Genomic DNA, 6,000 nt, shown 5'->3' with positions numbered 1-6,000 from the left:
CAGACAGACAGACCGAAATAAATATCCCCCACTTTTCACCCGGGGCACAAAAAATAGAAAAAAAAAAAAACCACGTGTGATGCTAAAAGCTGGTGTGAGCTTTACTCTGAAAATTGAAATGCATTCCACAAAATTTTCGAGATGTTAGCTAGAATGACATATCAAATTCATGGTTTTATGAACCTAAATGGGGGCAGTGGTGCAGCCCCCTTCCTTATATAATAATGCAATATAAAATAAATAATAGAAACTAAAGCATCAGGAAATCACAAATTTTTGTGGGGTTTAATTTTCGATGTTTTCGAGGTATGAAGAGACCAACGAATTCATGTCCACCACGAAATGTAAAATGTTACATATATAAGTACTCTCGTAAGTTTTGGTCCACGAAATTAAATCCCCATGAACCAAGGGATTTTCCTCAAAGCATGAAAATTTGACCCCACAAAAACATTAAAGCTCTCGATTTGTAACAAACTTCTCAATGGTGGCCATAATGTTCAAATGACGCTAAATAATTAAATTTCGACTGCAGAGTTATTTATATATACATGTACGAAACTCATTCTGATTAAATAGTGCGTGAATTCTGGTGACTAGAACTCACCTGGCTAAATCGATATGTAGCGGTAATGAGTTGTTTTGGGCTTGTTCAATGTGTAGCGGTAATGAGTTGTTTTTGGCCGGGAAAATGTAGCGGATATGATCGGTCGAAAATCTGAAAAAATGTAGCGGTTATGAGTTGAAATTCTTGGCAATGTAGCGGTAATGTTGACCTCCCTAGGGGGACCTGCTCCCCCAATTTAAAGATAAACCTTTTTACTGTTGAAATTTTTCAATCAACATTGCCCTGCTGCCCCTCCCTTTCCAGATTTTTGTTGTGGTAGAGTTAAATAGGATAATGTTGTAGTTAATGAATAACATTTAGTTATGAAACTCATTGATATTGAAACCTATTTTACCTGTCGAGGTTTCTCGAATTCATCAGATTTTTATAGACTGTTCTAACCCCCACTTCACTTAAAAAGCCATGCTACAACGCAAGGTTAATTTTTCTTAATGGTGTTCACCGAAAATGCTTGGTTCTGCCCTCAAACTGGAAAGGGTCCGAAATTCTTGGACCAATTTTATTTTATTAACCCAACTAAATTTTATTTTTTAAAGAAGGCAAGATTGTATGGTATGTACTTCATCTACATATGGTATGTAGTTCATCTTTATTTAAAAAAAAACTTGTTTGACGACATCCCTTTCAAGGTGTAAAAATTAATTTAAAAATACTTTATGTACTTTACTTAGGATATTTTTTGCGCATAATGCGCTCCATACTCAAGATCTGTAGTCGCTATTTTGTAAATGTTCACCCAACCGAAAATGTCCATTTATCGGATCAGAAAGTATACAAAGTAGATAGAAATGTTTGCTGCCTAAGTAAAGCTGAGGGAGGATTGGACATAATAAATTTTTTATTTGTATATTGTTTTATTTGTTTACTTTTAAAAATTTTTATTAAAAGCAAACAAATTAAAACAATTTACAAAATAATGCGCTCTGAACTGGAATGCTATAGGAAAGCTCTGGCTAAAAAGTAAAGACATTTATCTAAAACAGGAATATTTTATTTGCAGTTGCTCTGACCATATGAACATATCTTTTAATAAACTACCCACATTTTATAAAAATGCAATATTAGCCTACAATGAATTTAGATCACAGTTTCAGCCAGTAAACAAATATGAAATTTTGAAATGTCAGATTTTTGAAAATAAATATATACAATTTCGAGGAAAGCATATATACAGAGTATTTTATTTAATGTGGCTTACAAACTATTGGAAATATTTGGGATAACGATAGTAAGACATTTAAGACTAATAGTTACATATTTTCAAGACTTCTTGATAAAAGGACTTGGAATTTTGAATACAGTAAAATAAAAGCTGTTATACCTATAACATATCTTGACATTCTTGAAGAGAGAAATACTTCATTTAGAATAGATAATGAAATAAATAATTAATTTCTGTTGTATGATAATTCTTTATTTGTAAGAAAAACAAAGACGTTCATAATTTTTTAAGATATAAAACTAAAAGATATACAAAGAGTATTAGACAAAAATATCCCTCCAAAATCACAAGAAAAATGAGAGAAATTCCTGCAAATTGAAATTAAATGGGAAAGAATTTGGGGTTCAATTCATGAAGTTAGATTAAAACAAAAGATTCAAGAATTTCAATGGAAATGTTTGCATAACATCTTATAAACTGAAGAAAAAGTAAGCAAAATGGGTTTATCAAATGGTAAATGCTTCTTCTGTAAATCAAATATTGAGAGTCAGAAACATTTATCTTTTTAATGTAAACATGTCAAACCACTTTTAGATGTGGTACAAAATATACTGCTAAAAATTCCTGTAGTGAATCCAATCAAATTTGATGTATGTATTGTTTTATTGGGATTCGTCGGAGAACCCAAAAATGTTCGAATTTGTATTAATACCTTGATTTACATATATACAAGTGGTCAATATGGAAAACAAGAAACAGAATCAAGTATGAAAATAAAAATATTACTACTTCAATATTCTGGAAAGAGTTCAAGAAAGAACTCTTAAGAAATGATAAGAGCAACTACAACAGAAATTCAAAATTAACATTAGATATGCTAACAGACTTCGATTAACTGTTACCTGTTTTCCTCACTACAAATCTAAATAAAAAACAATGTAATCTTTTCACAAGTTTACATGTGCAATGTATTGCCACATTCTCACCAAAATCCATATTTATATATAAACATATATTAATTGATTAATATGCAATACAACTTGATTGTTATACGTGTTCATTGTATCAGATGTAAAATTACGTGTGACTTTGTATTTAAAAAGTAAAACACTCTGCGTGGTGCGGTAGGGCTTATTATTTTGTATTTTTCTAGAGGGAGCTTAGTCAGGGCCCCATCCCTGGCAGCTGCCCTACATATCAGCTGTTCATTGTTTTAAGTCTGGGAAATAAATGTTGAAAAGAAAAAAAATAGCTGTAAAAATTGGCAGTTTTTGTAGACCTTTAAAGTATGTGGAAATTGACGCATTTAGTGACATCATAATGAATTGACTAGCCAAAAAATTACGTCATTATTTCAGAAATAAACAACGATATTAAGTGAACTTGGAGTTATGAATAGCAAATACTCTGCTGGCATATGGAATATCCCAGCAAAGCTATTGATATTCATTGTCATTGACCAAAGAACTTACAAAATGATGACTTTAAACGAGACTGCTGATATTCTTCATCAACTTGTCTGTCAATAACTTTTTTAGAAACTATTCATACGTAGGGCACAGATATATATATATATATATATATATATATATATATATATTGTTGTGAGATGTGTATTGTTTCATTATGTATATAATTAGTAACATTAAGTTTCTTGAACATTCCAGAGTGGTCAATATGTTTGGTCATTTTATCTAGAACATTCTTAAATTTTGTGTATGTCCAATTGTTCCAGTAATAAAATTTTTTAACAATTTCTAAATTTCTAATTTATGATACTGTATAAATACCCTGTCAATTCAATGCATACAATAATTGGAATATTTGTCGTATAAGCATTTTGAGATATAACTGGGATATATTTTCTTTGGGGACATTTTGTGCAGCAACGGACACTCTGATGTATGTATCCTTAGATTCTTGCTAAGTGTGTACTTTATGTTTCATATACTTATTTTATTACTGTAAATAAATTATTGTTAATTTAAAATTGTGTTATTGATCTTTGCTGGCATTTCGGGTAATTCTGACCCATAAAAATTTGGGGGCTCGTCCGGGATAAAGAATTTCTTGCACTTTTGCAGTTTATTGTCAGAATTTTGTTCATTGAACCGTTAAATTTGATTATAAGCCAGCAAAAATCAACATGGTATTTTCGGTCACAGACTTTCTTAGTTCCCCAAAGTGTTCAGGTTTTTGATACGTTAAAAAAGGATACTTGATTGCATTAGGTTTGCATTTGGTTAGATGTTAAATCCTCTCAGAGAAAGCAAGACATTAGAATTAAGGTTGCAAACAAACTAGTAGAAGAAAACATCTTTGAAAAATACGATCTTCCAGAATATACAGTTAAATCAAGTTCTTTTACAAAATGGCAGAATATCAGTTTCAATTAGAGTTAGAGAAAATGCGATTAAAAAGAGAAAAATTAAAAGAGAAGATCAGAAAAAAAAGAGAAGAGCGAGAAAGAGAAAGAGAAGAACGAGAGCGTGAACAAAATTTGAATTAGACAAATTAGCAGCAGAAAGAGAAGAGCGTGCAATGAACTTTAATTAGAGAAATTAAAATTACAAAACCAACCAGAACCATCAGTTGTCAAAACTAAATTTTGACGCAGCAAAAAATATTAGATTAGTTCCAAAATTTCAAGGAAAATCTGTAGAAAATATTTTCCCCAATTTGAAAAGGTCGCAGAGAATTTAAATGGCCACGAAATGTTTGGTCAACAATGTTACAAAGTGTACTGGCTGGAAAAGGGCTGGGGATACTCTGCACTGGGGGTAGTTGAGAGTTCAGACTATGAGAAGGTCAAAGCAGCAATATTAAAAGCATATGAATTAGTACCTGAAGCATATAGACAAAAGTTTAGAAAGTATAGAAAGTTTGATAATCAAACATTTGTTAATTTTCACGAGAAAAGAAGATTTATTCGATCACTGGTTTAGACCCAAGAAATTATAAAACTTTTGAAGCCCAAGTCATCCTGGTAGAAGATTTTAAAGGAATGTGTTTCTCAAATTTGAAAACACATTTAAAGATAAGAATGTGAAAACTCTTGAAGAGGCAGCAGTCATATCTGATACTTATGCTTGTCCTAAAAAGAATTTTGTATCAAGATCTCAGACTAGCAGTAATTCTACCAATTCAGACACATATAAAAAGAGTGGTTCAGGTCTCGTTTTCACAAGTTCCCAGTCTCCATCCCAAGGTGGTTCTAAGTCCGGTCCAGGACGTTTGAAGGATCTTCTAATAGGTGCTTCCTACTTGTATTTTGAAGAAAAAGGGTCATCTATCATAATGCTTTAAACTTAAGAGAAAAAATGATTTTGATAAAACTCAACCACATGCTTGTGCGGCAGTTAGAGGTGATAGAGAACCCTTTAGTTTCATTTGTTCTGACACTCCTGATGTTCAGGGTTCACAGTCCAGTTCTATTGATTCTATGGAGGATTATAAGCCCTTTATGTCTCGGGGATAGTTTCACTCGGTGATTCTCGAAATAAAACCTGTCCAGATTTTGAGAGAACTGGTGCTGAAAGACTTTGTTGTTAGAGGGCGTGTTCCTTTGTCTGAGCAGACTTCTACTGGTGGGTCAGTTTTATTACAGGGTGTGGAGCTAGGCTATTGATGTTCCCCTGCATAGAATTAGTTTGAAGTCAGATTTAGTTACTGGACCTGTTATCGTAGGTGTTCACCTACTCTTCCTGTTCCAGGCATTTCTTTGTTGTTAGGCAACGATTTAGCTGGTGGGAAGGTTTGTCCTGACCCATATTTTGAGAAAATCAATCCAGATGTCATGTGCGATGATGAAGATGATGACATTTATCCAGCCTGTGCTGTTACTAGAGCGATGGCCAGAAGACAGAAAGGGAGGCAGACCATACTCAAGCCTCTGACGAGACGAATTCCTCTTTGATATTGATTTGAATGACACTTTCTTATCTGACCTTATGGCACCAAACCAGCATGGAACCACACAATATAAGAAGCAAGAGAAAAAAGAACTTTTCCCAAAAATTTGGTGGTGAGGATGATGAGTTCCATCCATTAGTTAGCCAAGGCAAGGACATCCTCAGCCGAGAACGTTTACTCTCTGAACAACATAAAGACCCATATATCATCCAATTGAAAGGGATTCCACCAGAAGAGGCTACTAAAGTTGGAGAATGCTTTATATAAAAGATGGCATCCTTATGCGAAAATGGCGACC

This window comes from Saccostrea cucullata, unplaced genomic scaffold (genome assembly GCF_032062105.1).
Source record: "Saccostrea cucullata isolate Sc308-1 unplaced genomic scaffold, CSIRO_AGI_Scuc_v1 ctg2195, whole genome shotgun sequence".
Classification (NCBI taxonomy): domain Eukaryota; kingdom Metazoa; phylum Mollusca; class Bivalvia; order Ostreida; family Ostreidae; genus Saccostrea; species Saccostrea cuccullata.
This window is presented reverse-complemented; position numbering follows the sequence as displayed.